At 42.9% G+C, this 19,213-nt stretch overlaps 1 protein-coding gene across 7 annotated transcripts in view; it reads left to right on the top strand.

The window, feature by feature from the left end:
* The first annotated feature begins 3,903 nt into the window (after positions 1-3,903).
* Positions 3,904-19,213, top strand: part of CYRIA (CYFIP related Rac1 interactor A) — a 56,218-nt gene continuing 40,908 nt past the window's right edge. For 6 of the 7 annotated variants that reach the window (XM_058019573.1, XM_058019569.1, XM_058019576.1 and 3 more), the window contains exon 1: positions 3,904-4,005. The gene's annotated coding sequence lies outside the window, so the exon portion shown is untranslated. The remainder of the gene's footprint in view (positions 4,006-19,213) is intronic. The other variant, XM_058019575.1, reaches the window with a different exon arrangement.

Consider the following 19,213-nt stretch of genomic DNA (forward strand, 5'->3'; position numbering starts at 1 on the left):
TTTTGAGTAAATTTGTTTAATTTGCATTGAATGCCTAATGAAGATACTTAATGCATAAAATAATGACATGTTTTTGGTGAGTGGTGTAGCTGCCCTGACCTGCCGTGGCTGGTCCCTTGTCAGCAAAGGGCTGGCTGCCCATGCCTCTGCCGATGTCACGTGCCACTTGATCCCAGAGAGAAACTGGGGGTTATTACAGTCAAGGCGCAGTGTGCTCTGAGAAAAAAAACTCTTAATGCTGAAGATACCTGAGACAATTGAGATGAGGAAGTTTATACCCCCTTACTAATGGTTGATTCTTTCACAGGAGAGAAAAGTACCGACAAAACCACAGCAGCACTGTTCTTTCATAGGAAAAAATTTCAGACACAATTCGGAGTTGTAAAATTATAGATTAACTCCCTCCTCTCCTCTTTTGATTTGTTGTGTCTTGGAAGCTACTGGCTTCATTCCTAATTTTCAGTCACATAACTGAAAAAGAAGAATATGTCGCTAAATTATAAAATAGCACTGAGGTTCCTCTTCACAAGTTGCCATTGCAAACAATATCAGTGGTACTGTGAATTATACAAGTGATGACAGGACCATATTGAATATTCATATAATTTACTTCATAGAATATATAATTATCTTTTATTTCCTCTGTTAACCACAAAAATAAAGGGCTTGCAGACTGAGGAAATGATTAAGGGGCTGATGGAATGGGCACTGAAATTAAAGACCCTCTCCTTTGAATTTAGTAATTTCTGAACAGAGCTCTAAACCTTTCTTTTCATCAAAATGCTCTTTGTAATAACCTGTTTCCTTTCAGTCTGCACAGAGCTAAAATGAGCATTAAGGAAGATTTCCCTTCATTCTACAAATAAACTCCTACATGTAATACTGGAGAAAAGTGCTAGATAAATACATTAGTTCTGCTTAGCAAGTTAAACATCAAAAGCTGAAAAGTCACTTGCCCATCTGTTCAGAGACTGCTGGTTGCATCCAGGTGATTTTGAATGCAATTCTGCATAAAGCAATGAGTTTCAGAATTTGAAAGGCACCATACTCTACAAAAGACTAAACAGCACTGTTCCAGGTAGATAAAAATACAAGTATTTACCAGTATTGCAGATGACTTCTATGAATCATTTCTGTTTAAAAAAAGAATTTATGTCACCATTCAAATTTCACCAGATGTTATAAGACCAGCACCTAAAAAAATCCAGAGATTGCTGCTATGCTCCAATGTCCCAGTTGAGCCATGACAACTGGTTATGTCATAACCATGAAATAAAATGTGTAAAAATCCCCTCGGATTTCAGACTGCAAATCAGTTTGGATGGGATTCAGTGTGAGATTCAGACTTCTAAGTTTTGGATGTCTGTCAGCAGGTGTCTTTAGCTGAGTGACTTAAATTTCCACTGCAGTGATGACAGATTCACATAGGTAGCAATGGGCATTCTGACCTACATCTACAGGTCACAGGACCTACAGGTGCTTCTGGAAGATGAGTAGAAAATAAGGCAAGATACCCAAGGGTAACCTCAAAACCTCTGGATGTTTGTTCTTATGGATGTTCTTGGATCAAGACCGGGCCAGCTTTCAGCTGTGATAACCAGACTGTTACTGGCTGGCCCTTGCATTGCTCACCAGAGAACTGATTTTAGATGCCTACCTTCTTCTTGTGATGTTGAAACTACTTCATGAAAGCACCAGACCTGGACTTTAGCACTGCCTGTAATGGAAGATTAGACACCTAAATAACGTCTGAGAAATAGGGGTGTCTGCATACCCAAATCTATGGCACAAAATTTAGAGGCACAATTCGCCAGCGTAAATGCAAGCACATCCTTTAACCTGAGAAAGTTTAGGTGTTAGTGCTTGAGGTATTTAGGGATGGGGCTAGCAGAGATAAGACAGAAAATCATGGGTATCCTGAATCTTTTCAAAGAAAAACTGGCTGATATGTGAGATCACTCACAGAGTCCATGTGATAAGAAATTACCAAGGAATCTAATCCCTACCCAATGTGCTGCAAACTGATTTTGTCTCACACAAGCACCAAGATAACAGTTTCACACAGACAGCTGTGGCCTGGCTACTAAGCCAGTAGGCTGTTAAATAATTGTTTCCTGGTCTCTAACGTCATTGTCCAAAGCTGAGAATCTGAAATCTATCACTCGCCTGCCATTTCCCCTACTGGCTGATCAACTTCAGTCTTATGGTAGTATGTGACACTACATGTAGGTGTTCTACAGTTCATTTCACCAATATCTACCAGTCCCTTTATTTGGCGGGATTTAAAAGTTGGATTTTTCTAACTCCTAAATATTACCTGTATGCAGAATAAAAATATTCTCCTGGCAAAGTCCTTGATGTATTCCGTACAGACAACTTGAGAGCATACATAGCATGCAGTCATAGACTTAGGATATTTCCAAAAGATGGGTGACAGCTGCCTCTCCTTTTGTAAAAGCATCCAGTTCAAGACACAACCATTATAAAAGCAGTCAGAATGCATGCCCCAGAAAAATAATTAAAAGGGGACATTACGTTGCTAGCTGGGAATCTGAGGTTCAGTTCTTTCTCCTGGTTCCAGTTTTCCATGTGACTGTTCTTCCCGCTTGAAAGTGGAGCAATGCTATTTACTTCTTTTAAAAGGTACTTTGAGACTTGTGGGTAAAAAATGCAAGCCAGCAGCTCAGTGTTCTACTAAGCTGGGTGCTGTAAGGGTAGCTATACTAAATGTGGTACAGCAGCAGAGACACAGCCTTTTAATAGACTAAGTATGTCACTTGAATTATTTTCTAACTAGACAATTTGGAATTTTCAGACCAAAAAAAGAACAATTCAAGGACATCTGGATCAAGCCTGGGTAAAGGGCAGAAGTTAAATCATGAAAGTGATGCTGCTTTGGACTGCTTGCTCAGAGGGAGCGACAGGCCAGAAGGTCAAAGCAGCAGCAGCAGGTCCCACACGTTCTCAGCTCCACCAAACCACTCCACTTTGCAGCACTCCAAAACTTGCCTTATTCATGAGAATCACACCTCTCTGAGCACACAGCTCTCCTCAACATATTTGCCCGAGGCAGAACGCAGCTGTGAACTCTCGGGTTCACTGGCACGGAGCTGTGATGGCTTTGTGGTCAGCATCACAGCATTTCTCACATTTAAAGAGCTCAGCAAGCAAAGCCCTTTGAACAACTGAGCAGGTATTTCTGTACTGTACTTCTAATATTGCCACTTTTTGTTTTGCTTCTCTTTTCTTGCTTTCTCACTCTAAATGACGCACAGACTGGCTTTTGGGGAAGGGAGAAACCAAGTGCTGCACAGCCATTCTGGCGACTTTAACCTCATTTAACCCTCAGCACAGCAAGAGGAAGTACAAAGTATTTTCACGAGCTGTGAATGGGCTCAGATCTAGTTTTGACGTCTTGAGGAAGCGCTGCCTTCTGCAAAGCCAGAAACACAAAAAAAATGTATGTGAAGTTCCGAACTCCAGGGTTCAGAGTCGCAGAATCACACGGAAACCGTCCCGTCCCACTTCCCCCCACCCCACAACAGAGGCCACCGGAGAGAGGGGGATGGGATGCCTGCGGAACGGGGAGGGTTTGGGGCAGCGCCGATGTCCCCGGGCGGGGCGCAGCGCGGATGACAGTCACACGCACCCTGCCCTGATCCCGCCGAGCGGACAGCCCGGCGCCCCGACCCGCCGCCTGGGGAGCCAGGGGGTGTCCGTGTACGGTCCGCACGAGGGGGGAGACCCATCCCTGTCTCCATCTCCATCCCCATCCCCATCGGAGGGCGCCTCGCCCCGCGGCGGCGGGAGGCGGGTCCGGGCAGCCGCGCCCGGGGCGGCCGCCGGCGGGAGCCGCACGCAGCCACCGCGGGGCGGGGCGGCTCTGCCAGCGTCGCGCTGGGCCGGGCGGGCTGGGCCGCGCCGCAGCGCCGGCGGCTGATTCGGAGGCGGCGGCGGGGGATGGACGAGGGTACCTGCGGCGGCCAGCGGCGACGGGCGGCCCAGGTAAGAGCCGGGAGAGACGGCGGAGCCCGGGGCTGCGCGGGGTAGGGGCTGAGCCGCCTCTGCTGCTCCTTCTCTCGGCGCCCCCGCATCGCGGCGGGGCGGGGACGGCGCGCTGCAGCCCCGGAGTCTCCTCGCTCCCCTCGCCCTCTGAGCCTGCTCAGCCGCCTTTGTGCCCGCTCCCCGGCCCCGAGGTGCCCCTGCCCCTCGCACCGGGGGGGCTGCGGGCGGTGGCGGGAGGGACACGGCCAACTGTTGCCTGGGAAGCGCCGGCCCCGGAGCGCTGCCCGCGGCCCCGGGGCGGGGAGCGCCGGGGGCTGGCTTCGCCCCCAGCCCCGCTTGGAGAGGCATCGCGTGCGGTGCGAGCCCGAGCTGAGATTCCCGATTGGCCTCGCCGAGCCGGGCAGGCGCTTTCCCGGCCACTGGGCTCTCCCCGGTGGACGTCTCCGGGTTTTCGGTGCCGGCCGGTGGGTGCCGGAGCCGCCGCGGCTGCAGGGACGAGCAGCGCCTGGCGGAGCCGGCTGGGCCCGGGGAGCCCCGCGCCGGCCCGGGCTGTCGGTCTGACCGCGCGTCGCTGTGCCTGCCTGCGCTGAGGGCGGCGGGGAGGGCGGGGGGCATAGGGAGATTAGGCTTCAAACTTTGATTACACCGAAAACTTTCTAGTCCAGCTGCTGGTGATTGCAGGGTGCCACAAGCGTGGTGTTTCCAGAGGGATGTACCTAGACAGGAGATGAAAGGCTCTGTAATGCTGCTTTCATCTCGTTTAAATTGCTGTCCATGTTGGGAGGTGTTACAGCGAACAGATAGCACGCTTGCATCTGTTATTCCTATTACTGTTTTTCTTTTCATTTGATTCCAAGACCGTTTAGTTTTATTTATCTTTATCTGGGGTTTGTTTTGCTAAGGGCTCAGTAACACATTGTGCTACTGTGTAGAATCGAATGCTCCGTAATTCACTGGCAACACAGCGAGGCTCTTAACTGCACAGGCTTTCAGTGGTGCTGCTAATAACTTGCCGAGGGTGGTGATGTGAGTTGATTTCCAGCCTGTTCCTGGTCTCTAATTGCCATGCTGACCATCTTTACACTGCATTTTTGTTACCAGTTCTGAAGTCAGTTTTTATATGTTTGGGGAAAGGGTGGGTTAAGGGGGACAGAGATATCTTTGCTTTGCTTCTTCTGTTATGATCATCTGCAAGGCCATAAAAAAATTAAAATTACTTTGGCAGTGGGGGGGATTTGGAATGAAATGCTGTCGTGACATGAGGTTGCCTTGTGGGCAGAGATTTTCACATGCTCAGCACAGCTCTACAAAAATACCCCAACTCCTGTTACACAGGGAAGAACTGAGCTGATACTTCCTTTTTCTCTGTTATGGTAACTTTCGTATTTCTGTAACATGTAAGGAAGACTGTTACATCAGCAATATACTTTTTAAAAGTAATTTTAAAAATAAACCTTGTAAATTTAAGTCTCTTTTCTACTCTTCTGTAATACCCCCAATCTTCCATCTCACCAGGCCCAAATTAAAAATTAATTATAAACTCCTACTGTTTCCTATGGCACACTTTAAAATAAATGTTTTAATGAAAATAAATTACAGGTTATGGGAATATCATGAAAGGTTTGACTTAATTTTATAAAGAGCATAGAGTAGCAACCATGAATAAAATTCTAAGAATTTAATTCTTCAACTTAAACTGCTGTAGTATAGTTTAACTGCTGATCTTTAAAGTTTCACTCAGTGTAAACTATGGCAAGTATAAGCAAGGCTCTCTGAGTTACTTACATGGTTTCTCAAAGACTGTGCAATATTTTGCTGTATTCTGTTCTGTACTTCTTCAGTACCCTCCTGTGCTGCTTTTGCAGTGACGCTTTGTTTTTTCCCCCAAGAACTTCTGTTCTTAAAAACTGAAAATAAACAAACCACAAGCGATTGAAAAGACAGTGTATATCAGTAATTAGAATGAAACCCCCTTGATTAAGTCAGAAAGGAAAAATGGTGATCATCTTGGATACTATTGCATAATTACTGTCGTCAGATGTCATTTTGCCATGACAGTGAGTCTATAGTGAATTTTACAGTGCTGAGAAAATAATTCATTGTTAGTGTGCTTAGCTTGTCCTCATGACATCACTTTTGACGCTGTTTTGTCAGGCTGAAATATCTGGTCCTCAGCAGTATGGCAGCCTTACAAAGGCATTGAGGATTTGCATGTGCAGTATGTTGCAGATTTCCACATTGTGTGATATACAAAACGAGCTTAAATGCTATATGTTATGCAGATGAATAACTATTTCTGTACTTTGACATAAATAATATTTTGTAGGTGTACAGGTACTATAAGTAAGATCTGTTTATCATATTTTTATCTACTTCCAAATGCCATTCCAATTAGAGTTTTTGGAGAAAGTAGAATATTTTTTGTAGAATTACTGACATTCTTGAGCACTAGATGTATATTACATGCAGTAGCATATGAAGTTAATCATTCAATTCACATTTTATACAAACTAGGAAAATGCTATTCTATGTCTAAGCCCTGTATATGATCCAGACATCATTAAGTCTCCCGTTAAAATCCCTGGAGACAAACAGGGTATTTTATTGGGACCTATAATGTCAGTGGATAGGGGTGTATGAATGCTAACAATGTATGTTAATTTGAAGCAGCCAAACATCTTAGTGTTTCCTCTGTACTGAATTCAGTATGTCTTTGGATCCATTTCAGTATTATCAATCATTCTTTTAGCAGTGCTTTCTACTCATGTTATCTAGGAATGCAAAACAGTAACACTAAATCAGAGAAAACAGTTTGAGAGGCATGAATTAAAATGTTTAATATATGGGGCAGTTTGAGAGCTGCAAAAAATGCAGTCATAAATTTGAATTTTGTTGTTTAAATTAAAATTGTAATAGAAGCTGCTCTGCACTCGTGTGAATGATGACAAGAGCAATCTGAATGATTTGAGCTGTAGAGGTCCTAATTGTTATGAAGTACCTGGAATTTGCCATTCTTCTACTTAGACAGAATTCCAATTCCTGCTTTCAATTAAAATGAAAAACGTGTCTTATTTTCTATCTTTACATACTGCTCAATACAAGTTCTTGATTTAAACTGGTAGCAGCAGCTGATCCTACAGAAAAAAATAACAGTAATAGGTATAGGACATAACCTTTCAGGACTCAGCCAGTGCAGCACTGACACACAAGTGCTTGAAAGATTTATATTTAGTATTTTATTTTATTTAGTATTTTAGTAGGTTTAAAATGTTTAGAAATGATGCCAACATGAAGATGCCAGCCATGAGATTTAGTTAAATATCACTCAGCCTTAACTCAGGAATGGTTACTTTGGCATGCTAAACAACTGAAATACTCTTGTCTAATTTATGAGCTTGTCAATAGACTAGAAGACCAGGGCTCTGAGGGACTTCTTTGTGCATATTACCTTTTTTTGTTCCTGTCCATGACAGTACTTCGGTAGTGCTTTTCATTGTGGACGAGTTGACAGATTTTAACATGGTTTGGATGACCAGCAGTGCAAAAGGTGAAGCTAATGCATAAGTTCTAATTTTATCTTTGAGTAAATCTGTATAAGGAATTTGCAATGTTTATAATGTGTGAAACATTAATTTTGAAGGTTCCAGTAGCAGTGCAGATTGTGGTGTTAAGTGTGCCTATCAAAAGTGCCAGTCTGGTTTGGTTCAAGTCTTGGGTTATTAAATGTGATTAATGAACCTGTGTTCCTCAGGCCTGGTGAAGGGCCTCCATAACATCCATTCAGCATGGGAGTTGTCGTGACTAGAATGTGGCATGGAGCATGCTGAAATGTTCAGTTTGATCCCATTTGTCTGTGATGAGCTCAGGATGACAGAGTGCAAGTTCTCACGATATAAAAACACTGTGGAGGTGGTTTGGTGTTTTTAAGGGAATGTGTAGACTTAAACTGACATTTTAGATAAAAGTCATTCTGTACTGTCCTGTATCTCTCTGATACACATAGGTTTAACTTAAAGTTTAAATAGTTGCTAGAAGCTTTCTTATATATAATTTATGGGATTTGTCGAGGGGGGAAAATTCTTCTCTCTGCTGTATTACTGCCTGAGTTCATGAATTATTTGAGTGGCCTATTTTACAACTAGATGCCTCAAAGCTGAGGTTGATGGTCCTAAAACCCATGTCTGAAAGCACACTTTTCTACATTTTTTACTGTGAAGAAAATGAGATGCACAGTTCTGCATCCGTCAATAGCTGTTACTCACTGAGACTGTTCTGGAGAGTGGAATCTCTCTCCTGCCTCACTGCCTTTGGCATCCAGAGATAGCAATGTTCCCTCAGGATTAGAAAAGCTTGTTTTGCTATGAAATAAGTGTAATCTATTTACTCAAACTTGAGTAAAAGCATTTGCAATTATGTTAATCTCTCTCCTCTTCATGTTTTATGGTGCATTAGTTGCATCACACATTCATTAAGTATGACACTTTATTCTCTGTCCTTTTTAGCTTTAAGCACCTTGAGCTCACATCACCCTCTTCCCAAAAGACCGAAACAAGCAGAGTGTCATAAGCTGTCCTTTATTTCACCTGCAACCTCTGAAAAAAAAAAAATAAAAACAGTCATTAGGCCAGAGGCCTAATGTCTGTGATTAAGGCATTCAGGTGAGGGAAATCTGGTTTCTATGGGTGTTTCATTCTTGAATCCAGTAAACATATTTCCATTTCAGAACTTCTGCAGGAATAGTCTTAGGACAGACAATAGCCTGTGGTTTAGGGCTCTACCCTGGTGTGCAGAGATGTGGTTGGGAGGCAGTCTCTCAACCTGAGAGGAGCCTGCCACCCACTTCTACTTCCTCTGTGGTTGCTTTCCTGATGCTGTTAAATAGCTCCATGGTGCTTGAGAGCATGCTCCTGCCCTCTCATCCGAAACTTCAAGATTGCATGACTCCTTTCCTCAGGAGCTTGTGAAAGGAATGTATCTTGCTTCTAGAGAGCCCTGAGGGTTTTACAACCCTTTTTAATAACATAGGTACCTCTTGAGCTTCCAGGAACAGCCTTCACAACTTTCTTACCTATTAGGTTAGGTGGCTTCCTGCTTGCTATCCCAGTTATCTTACTTTCCCTTCTATACCCAAATTTGTTGCAGCCATGCTCAAAATTCTCTTGTGAGTCCAACTTGGTTTCTAGACTTATATGGATAAGTAAATCTAGGAAGAGTGTAGATTTTGAAGGGATGAAGGCCAGACTTTGGCAAGACTGAAGACTTCTGGAAAAAGTCTTTTGGTTTTAGGATGCAGTTTGAGTCTGGTTTGATTCAGTTGTCCAGGTAAATGTTTTGTCCTGGATGAGATGCTTTGCAACAGCTGTTGCATCTATACTTGGTTAGCAGGCACAAGGAGGCCAGAAGACCCATGTCCTGCATAGACCCATGTCCCGGAGCACCTACTGGGATATTTCAAAACAGCTCAGTATTATTTGCCTCTGCAACTGAACGGAGCCCAGTAGTGTCCTAGGAGTGTTGTTGCCTAAGCTGTGTGTGGTTATTCTGAGAAGTGGGAGGAAAGGGTTGTTTTCATGTTTTTCAAAGATATTTCAGAGCAAACCTGGTTTCTGTTTTATTTTCTTATTGTGAGTGTATTTAATACCTAGCTTAATCATTATAATTTTCATTTTGCAGCTGCCCCAGATAAAATCTGGAAGGTTAGCTTGAGTTAATGGCTTTCTGGAAAGAGGGGAGAAGGTTCATCCTCTGGTTTCTCTCATGCATGTTAATAATGGTATGGAGCTGTGGGGCAAAAATTCATTACTGGTTTTTTTAGCTGTTATCAGAATGCTGAGTGATAGTGCCACTTACAGAGCAGAATTGGTTTTGGAGAAGAAGGAAAATTCTCTCTGGTAACTGGTCCTTATGATTCTATCTCCAGTAAATTGATTCCAGAATTGTATTTAAATAGCCTCCATGGGAGACATACAGTAATATTTATTTCGTATGGGTGATCTGTTGGTCCTGACTTTTCAGAGGGGATTGCTATAATACTGAGGAAACTGAGGAGGAAGTAATGGCAAGGGGAAAATTCGGTAACATTTCTCAGAGTTTTTGAGATCTGTTTAGATTTGAGAAGGCTAGATTGTTAAATTTGTTATGTTTTATCTCCAGGAACAGTCTAATTTTGTCTCAGTTGTACTTTGTCCCACCCACATACACACAGTCTGTACTGTATTGCTCTGTAATTGCAGTATTTTGCTTCAAGGATCATCTGTAGGCAGTTGGCGACTTCTTCAAATCCAGATTTCATGATGGACATTGGCATCTTTAGAAGCTTCTGGAAATAAGCCTGTAATCCTCTCCCTAAGAATGGGATGGTGGCAGAGGAAATGGGTTCTGATATCTTGTAACTCTTTTCCTTATTTTTTTATTATTAAAGCATAAAAGCCCTGTAGGACTGACTGGAATGCTTTCCTCTCCCAAGGCTGTGCTGCAGCAGGGCTCTGTAATACCAATTACTGCAGGGATGGTTTTGCTGCTCCAGATGAGATCATGATGGGGGTGCTGGAAAATGAGTCGCCCTTAAAATGTATTTTATGCTCTGAATACATTACAGATTGTGTTATTATAGTGTAATACTTAGGTCTTTGGGGTTAATGTTTTTAGTTAGTGAAGGTGTTTTAAAAAATCCACTTAGAATTTTTTATCAATATCTCTTGTATTCAACAGGAAAACAGAAAATATTTCCTGATCTTGAAGTATTTTGGGACTGTGTTGCCTGTAGAACTGATTTGTATTTCTGTAGCTAGATAATCTTCCTGCTTTTATTTATTTTGTTTTTTCCCAGAAAGACAAGGTCATATCACACATATTAGAGGTCCTAGATGTATAGATAATATGTTTGTCCAGTTTTATACTGTGAGCCTGAAAATGATTGGGGTCTGACTACTTATGCCTTTGTTTTGCAGAGATTTTGATTCATTAAGGCACAGACAGTATCATGTTGTCCTTTACTGAACTAGAAGTAAAACTGCCAAAAAAAAAATCCCCTTTTGTTCTGCTGCTGAGGAACACTGTGGGCTGCCAAATCCTGACAGTCTGAGTCACCACAATTGTAATAAAGTGTTTGTACTTTGTCGGTTGCTGTTATTCAGTGTCTTCTAATTTATTCATAAGGCAAAGGGACACCTACAGGTTTTAAATACTACTTTTTAAAGAAATAGTCAGTGTTTATAAAGAAATAACGTTTGTCAATAGAGAATTAAATACACTGTAGTTAACACTTGAAAGCTTCTAAGGACTAAATAGTTAATCTTTAACAATAAGAAATATACATGTATACATGTATTTAACAAATTCCATGTTTCATGCAAGAGTAGTGCTAGACTTCAAAAAATGATGGGATTATTTTAAACTCCTTACTGAACTCTGTTGTTTTGGCCCTCTGATCTGACCTTATAATGATCTGATAACCAGAGAGACTGCTTCCTTCCTAAAAAAAAGCCAAAAAAAAAAACCAAAAAAAGTTTTAAGGACAGGGCCTGTGACCCTGGAAATGCTTATCTACATTTTAGCTTTGAAGTGTGTGGGTTGTGACCCAGCAAGCCTAGCTCATGTAATTAAATTCAGTTGTTTTCAGCATCACTTCCAAACAAAGTAGTCAAGTTCTAGTAGTCAAATTAAGTTGTAATAGTCACATATAACTCAGAATGAGCATGCATAAGAAGCTGGAGGAAGGCAGGGTGGCTCTGACTCAGTGGTGGTACTTGTAAGGCTGACAGGTGTGTTCCAGTACCCACAGCAGGTATTCTGTCCGTGACCATGTGCACGCTGTGGTTCACTGGCTGATGGATCCTGCCGCCTGTGCTTGGGTGGGAGGTGGGAGTACTTACAAGTTCTGGATCCCATCACCTGTTCATGGAGAGGAGGTGGGTTTCTATATAATTTCTCAATACTGTAGCTGTTATGGATGTGAGTCCTCATATTGTCTAGTATCAGTTATTGAGGCAGAAACAATGATTCCTTTCTTTCCATTGACAAAATAACAATAAGGCTTTTATTCTCGATACATAGGGAATTTTGTGTGTCATTTACCTTTCCCTACATTGAGCTAATGAAATTTACACAGTTTCTGCTCTCAAAAAAAGCACCAAATTGGCTAAACTGGATTATTAATAACTTTCCCCGATTCTATCTTATAGAGCTGCTGGTGAAAAGCACCGGCGTGGGTGTGGGTGGTAGGCACTGGGGCAGTGTGGAACATGTGGAAATTCTTGCAGCAGAAAGTACTATAATTTTAATTGCTGCTCAGTGTCATACTATCACTACAGCAGTTTCCCAAATAAGAGGTTTGCCTGCTATTGACAGGACATTCACACAAAGGAAGGAGATGGTAGATAAGCAAATGCAAATATATTACATGCCTTCTATCCTTTGGTTTTTAATACATGCTGTGGTGACGAGTTCAGTGTGAAACACTCAGTGACATGTAATTATATATGCATTAAGTGGATGTTGATTCATGGTGTCCCTCTCTGAGAGTACCTATCCATAATGCACTGAGGTAGAGATGCAAGAGGAGCAGCACAGCTCTGAGCTGCTTAATTCATGTGGCACTGCAGTCCCGCTCAGCTGCTGACTTCCTTTATCCTTTTTTTTTGCCCATAAAAGGAGAAAAGTGCTGCCATATGACTCTCTTTAGAGAGAATCACAAGATGAGGTTGGGGCCAGAGGGAGGGAGGGAGTGGTGGGGGGGGGAAGTTATTCAGGTAGCTTTGTTTCTTGTACATGATACAAAACATTGTGCTTTCTGTGTTTATTTCTGTGGTATTACTAGCAAAGTATGTTGTAGTATTTCCTTCAACTGACATTGCAATCAGACATTTAATTCTTGTAATAACTTCTTTTTTTTTTTTTTTTTTCTTTTGCTTTTCCATGGATGAGAGATTCTGAAGGGAAGGGATATAAATGAGTTTGGAAGGAGATAACTTCAGTTCTTAGGGATTAGGCTATTAGGCTGTCCTCCAAACTTGCAGACAGTTTCCTGCTGGTTGTTGAGGAATGACTGTATGTGGTATTCTCCCATCTAGTGCCAGTGACTGTAGGTAGACATGCCTGAATTCATTGCCTAATTTTGTGCTGTTAAAAAGCTTCATCTCCGGTTTTTCCAGAAAGCAGACTAATTAGGTGATTCTCTGAAGATTTCCTCAGAGATCAAATCTGGACCACTCCGTGCCTTTTCACAAAGTCCTTGAGCTCTCTTACTCTGCAGTCTCTCGGTGACTCTCTTTTACAGTAAAGCAAGAATTGCCTGCCTTCCTTTGGCATATTCTGACAAAAAGCACAGCCCTCCCACTGATGAGGGTCACAGTTTCTCCACAGAGCTAAGGCATTAGCAGCTCTGAATGAGTTCCACCCAGTTTCTGGCATGGGTTACTAGATGGTGTTTGGTGGGGTACTGATTCTGCATCAGAGTGCTCAGCAAGCACCAGGATGGTCAACTCCCAACCATGCTGCCAGCTAAAGTCCTGTGTGTGTTCAAAGCCATCTCTGAGTCAATGATTCACAGTATTGATCAGCTTGGGTTTAGTCAGCCTTGCTGTTCCCTTTATTTACTGATGCTGTGAAGTGATTTGATGTGGCAACATACAAATCAGCTGTCTCTCTTCTTGCTCAGTCCAAAACAAGAAGTTTTAGAAATCACAGCAGAATATCTGTGCAAACCAGACTTGGTTCTTTGACAATTATGGAGATCTTCGACCCAAACATTTCCTTTCATACAAAGTGAAGCATTTTGTCAAGGAGTCCAAAGGGATCTGGAGAAAATTGAGATCTTACTAATGAACAGTCATTTCCTACATTTCCTAACATCACCCTTTTCTACTATCACTGTAGGTATCCTGGGGAGAGAGCAAAAGGACCATACTAATTATGGATCTAAAGTAATCTCTTTTTCCCTAGCTGTTGGTTTTTGGCTTTTTTTTTGCCTTTTTTTTTTTTTTTTTTTTTTTTTTTACACGTCAGAGCTAGGATGTAGGCCAAGATCTGTGAAAAACAGATGTCTGTCTCATGCCTACAGTGTTATCATCACTGGGATTTAATAAATTTGTTAGTTCATGTATGTGGGTGGGTTTTTATTGTGTTGTAGACTTCTGGTAGTTTTTCTTGAAAGATCAGACAGTTTTGTGGTTTATTGGAGTGATGGTCTTTAGTTGAGTGTTGATGTCATTGTTGAGATGTATTTGTCATCTTTTCATCTCTTTGGAAGACTGAAATTGTACCTGTAGTTGAAGGCACTACAGTTAAAGTATTCACAGGTAAACCAGTGTGGGACTATTAGGCTGGAGCAGATGGTTATTAGGTAGATTATTAGGTGGACTCACTGGACCAGATAGGCAGCTGGTATTGCAACAGTTATAAATGGGTGCTCAAGATTTTACAGAGTAATAAGCAGTTTTGTCAATATTGCCGTGGGTTGACCCTGGTTGGATGGCAGGTGCCCACCAAAGCTGCTCTGTCACTGCCCTCCTCAGCTGGCAGAGAACAGAGAACATAATGAAAAGCTTGTGGTTTGAGATAAGGGCAGGGAGAGAGATCCCTCATCAGTGACTGTCATAGGCAAAACAGACTCCACCTGGGGAAATTAGTTTAACTTACTACCAGTCATATCAGAGTAGGATATTGAGAAATAAACCCAAATCTTAAAACACCTTCTTCCCACCACACTCTTCTTCCTGTGCTCAACTTCACTGTCAATTTTTCTACTTCTTTCCCTCAAAAATGAGAGAAGAAGGAGAACAGAGGTTGCAGTCAGTTCAGCCCACCTCTGCCACTCCTTCCTCCTGACATTCTTTCTCTTCTCCAGCATGGGCCCCCTCTCACAGGAGACAGTTCTTCATAAACTTTTCTAATTTGAGTCCTTCCCATGGCCTGCAGTTTTTCATGTAGTGTTCTAGTGTGGACCCTCCCAAGGGATGCAGTCCCTCAGGAACAGGCTGTTCCAGCATGGGTCCCCCATGGGGTCACAAGTGCTACCAGCAAATCTCCTCCAGTGCGGGCTCCTCTCTCCATAGGCCACAGGTCCTACCAGGAGCCTGTTCCAGGGTAGGCTTCCCGCAGGGTCACAGCCTCCTTCAGGCACCCACAGCTCCACTGTGGGGTCCTCCATGGGCTGCAGGTGGATCTCTGCACCCCCATGGTCCTTCATGGGCTCTGTGGGCCCAGCTGCCTCTCCATGGGCTGCAGGTGGATCTCTGCTCCCCCATGGTCCTTCATGGGCTGCAGGGGCACAGCTGCCTCTCCATGGGCTGCAGGTGGATCTCTGCTCCCCCATGGTCCTTCATGGGCTCTGTGGGCGCAGCTGCCTCTCCATGGGCTGCAGGTGGATCTCTGCTCCCCATGGTCCTTCATGGGCTCTGTGGGCACAGCTGCCTCTCCATGGGCTGCAGGTGGATCTCTGCTCCCCATGGTCCTTCATGGGCTGCAGGGGCACAGCTGCCTCTCCATGGGCTGCAGGTGGATCTCTGCTCCCCATGGTCCTTCATGGGCTCTGTGGGCACAGCTGCCTCTCCATGGGCTGCACCAGGGGCTGTAGGGGAATCTGCTCCAGCACCTGGAGCACCTCCTGCCCCTCCTTCTGCACTGGCCTTGGGTCTGCAGGGCTATTGTGCTCATGTTCTCACTTTCTCTTCAGATGCTCTTCTGCAGCAGATTTTTTCCCCCTTCTTAAGTCAGTTATGCCAGAGGTGCTGCCACCATCACTGATGGGGTTGGCCTTGGCCAGTGGCAAGTTGTATCATCCCATCCTGTTCCCCTTCACTGCCCTCCCCACTACCAAAACCTGGCCACGGAAACCCAGTACACAGTGCCACTGCACTTAAGACTCCAAGGTGAGGAGTTGGCACTGAGGATGATGATCTGTGGGTCAGCAGTTGTGAAAGGGTTGTATGTTTTTGTATTGTCAGAATGATTTTTCAGTCCCCTGTGACACTGCATAATCACATCTATACAAAGTTTCACACACAGTAATTCTTGCCAAGTACAATATTTATGTCCATATTTGCACCACGGTAGTTGTGTTTTCCTTTGGAAAGTTTTATATGCCTCTCTTGTCTTTACAACAACTTCTTGCTCGTGTTCCTTTTTGTGCAAAATAAGGGTAAATGCTTTCAATTCAGGTTTGCATGAATTTTTAAAAAGTAATTGGGAATTCTGACTTAGATGTAAAAAAACAAATTTGTGAAGACATATGAACTTTGTGAATTATTGAAATAAACCCACAGATTTGTTCCTAAAATGCTGATCTTGTAAGATGAATTTCTTCCTTGCCCATCACTCCTGTGTGGGTGAAGTTTGGAGAAGCAGAATCTCAGCTGTGCATTGGAATGCAGTTGATAGAGCTATGCCCATTCTATACCAGCTGACAATCAGGACTAATGTGGTACTGGCAGCAGTCCAGGCTTGCCGAAATTAAGAAATCAGATGCTCATGTTCAATCCATCTGAACACATTAAAAAGCTCCAAAACCTAGAGAGTGCAGATTTTCTCGTGTGCTGCATATGATACTCATTGTGGAAACACAAATGCTCAGATATTACATGATTTTGTGATTCTGTTTCCCTGATTTGAAAGCAACAGCCACCTAGGCAAGGGTGATCTGTTAATTCTGAAACACATTTGGCCGTTTATGGAATTAACTTCCATATTAACTAATAAAAGTGATGTTCTCCAGAAACAACTGAGTACTGTATTTATGATGCATGTTCATAGCAGGAACTAAATAAGGAGTGGGTATGGCATGCAACTCTACTGTTACATTTTTAGTCCTGCTCATGACACAGTTTTGTTCTATGCCAGCTAACACTCTCCCAGATAATGCCCAAGCATAGTTCTGGGGTTGGGAGGGACGATGGACTGTTTCCAAAAGTCTGTTTGGATCTGGCTGGGCTGTATGGAGGAGTAGGATTTTAGTTGTCCAGCTACAAGCTGTAACGTGTTTGCTGGTTCCAAGCCCAGAACATGGCTGTGTGCCCTGGTCTGTTTTATTTTTTGACATATATGTGGCCACAGATCCTGCTTTCCAGGAAGCTGGGATTTAGCAGCTTCTTTAGGGAGGCAGTAGCAGCATTGTCAGTGTGTGCTTAGGAAGGTAGAAGAACAATTCTTTCAAGCCTGGCAGTCAGAAGCTGTCTGGGAAGCTGGAAAAATGAGCCAGAGCAACTTAAAATCATGGAATAATTGAGTTTCATATTTGTTTTATAAGACAAGCCCCAGAGAATACACAAGTATAATCAGCCATTTTGAAAGCAATTGTTTAAAATATATATATATATTTGAAGAATTATGGCCTGGCATTTTAAATCAAAATTAATAACCTGAGTATTAAGCAGATGGCATCTACAATGTTCTCAACCAGAGGATGTAAATCCTGGCAGTAGAGTAAAACTTATCCCTAACCTAAGCTTTGCTTTCTGTTAGCTAAAGGAGCAGTGCTAGTGCAAACCTGAGTTGTCATGATCCTTAGCTTTTCCCTGGAGAATCCCTGTCTTCAGCAGATGCCTCAGCCCTCTTATAATTGTCTGTTTGCCTCATGTCTAGGAGGTGCAAGTCTAACCTTCTATTTAGCAAAAACTGTAGGGTGTGAAGTTTTGAGTGTGGGTGTTTTTTTTTCCTTTAAGCAGTGTTAAAGCTATTAGCATCCTAATGACTTAACAGTGTCTGGTCCGACAGACAACTCGGGGGTTGACTCTAGTCCGTGGGGCTCGGCCATCTGTCTCACCACCCCGCTCCTACAGGACATGAGGAATAGCTCTTGGGATGGCATGGGCTTCTTGTCATGTGCTCCTCCAGCTGGCTGTGCTCCAGTGGTCAGAAACTGACCTCCCAGTGCCCACGGGGACAGTGCCATTCCTGGGCTGGCAATTCCTGCTGCAGTTTGTGCTTTGAGGGCTGTGTGGGGTGAGCATCAAAGCTCAGGTCAGGATGCTCTAAGGATGAACTGCCCGGAATTACTGGGATTGCCATTGCCATCTCTTGCATTTTTTTGCATAAGATAGAAACATTACCAGGTTGGTAGTAGAGTTTTTAATGAGTCTGTGGTTTTTTCAGTTTTTACATTGATAAGTGTGTTCAGTTGCTGCTCCTTTTTTTGGTTTTGTATTTTAAATCAGAATAAAACTCGTTGCTTTGTTTTGGAACTTGTACTTTCTACTTCTTGAGTAAAGGACTTCTAAAACATGAAATAATGTTGTGGTTGCGTAGTTAGGATAGAGAGTTTGGCCTCTGACACACACTTCCTCTCATTTAACTCTCCTCTTTTTGCCTTTGAACATTATGTAGTCCATTCTGTAATGTAGCTTCTCTTAACTCCTTATTTCCAAATAGAATTAATTTAGCATCTCTTCTATTTATGCTTTGTTGAATACTGATCGTACAGCCTTAATTATTTCTTACACAGCAGGAAACCTTCAAAATAGCAGCTGTGTTTTTCCTTAAGTCAAATTGGTTGTGAACTACGACTGCTCAAATCCCTGGGAGGATAATAAGCTTTACTCCCAGCAGGTCCCCCAGACTACTATGCTAAGGGAACCGAACTGACTCCTGTGTTTCACTGTATAAATGCATTTTAACTAGAGATAAATTGACTTGCTGTAGTTTCCCAAAATAGTAAAAGAGGATCTTCTCTTCTGTGTTAATATATATTATGGTTTGCCTCCTTGCTAATACCCTTTCCTTTGAGCAACATTTTACTAGAGTTTCAGGGTGCCTTATTTACTTCAGTCCATTTTTGTCAGGCTGGTGTTTAAGAAATGATCACTTTCCTTTCTTTCTGACTCCCAGTTCTCCCAAGAACAAGAGTGGTTGCTCATAAATACATTTCTTCATGCTGTGGTTAAGTCACAGTGCTGTAAGAAAGTGTCTTGATACTTAGTTTTTTTCTGAAGTTATTAAAGTGTTGTTCCTCTTCCCTCCCTCAGCTTTCCTGTGGAAAACTGATACCAGTCTTGGGATGTTTATCTCCACTTTTAAAGGAATATTTTAAAGATACCAAACTGGAAACTAAACTTTTCAGAGTAGTTTATCCTCCTTCCCACCCATGGCATTGGCTTTGGCTTTCTCACTCAATGGCATCTCTCTCAATCCAAATGTGATACCTCAGTGAACTTGCCTTGCTGCCCATTCCATGCAGTTATTGCTCACAGATAACAAATGGTTTTTGGCATCTGTT

This window comes from Melospiza georgiana, chromosome 3 (genome assembly GCF_028018845.1).
Source record: "Melospiza georgiana isolate bMelGeo1 chromosome 3, bMelGeo1.pri, whole genome shotgun sequence".
In the NCBI taxonomy this organism is placed as follows: domain Eukaryota; kingdom Metazoa; phylum Chordata; class Aves; order Passeriformes; family Passerellidae; genus Melospiza; species Melospiza georgiana.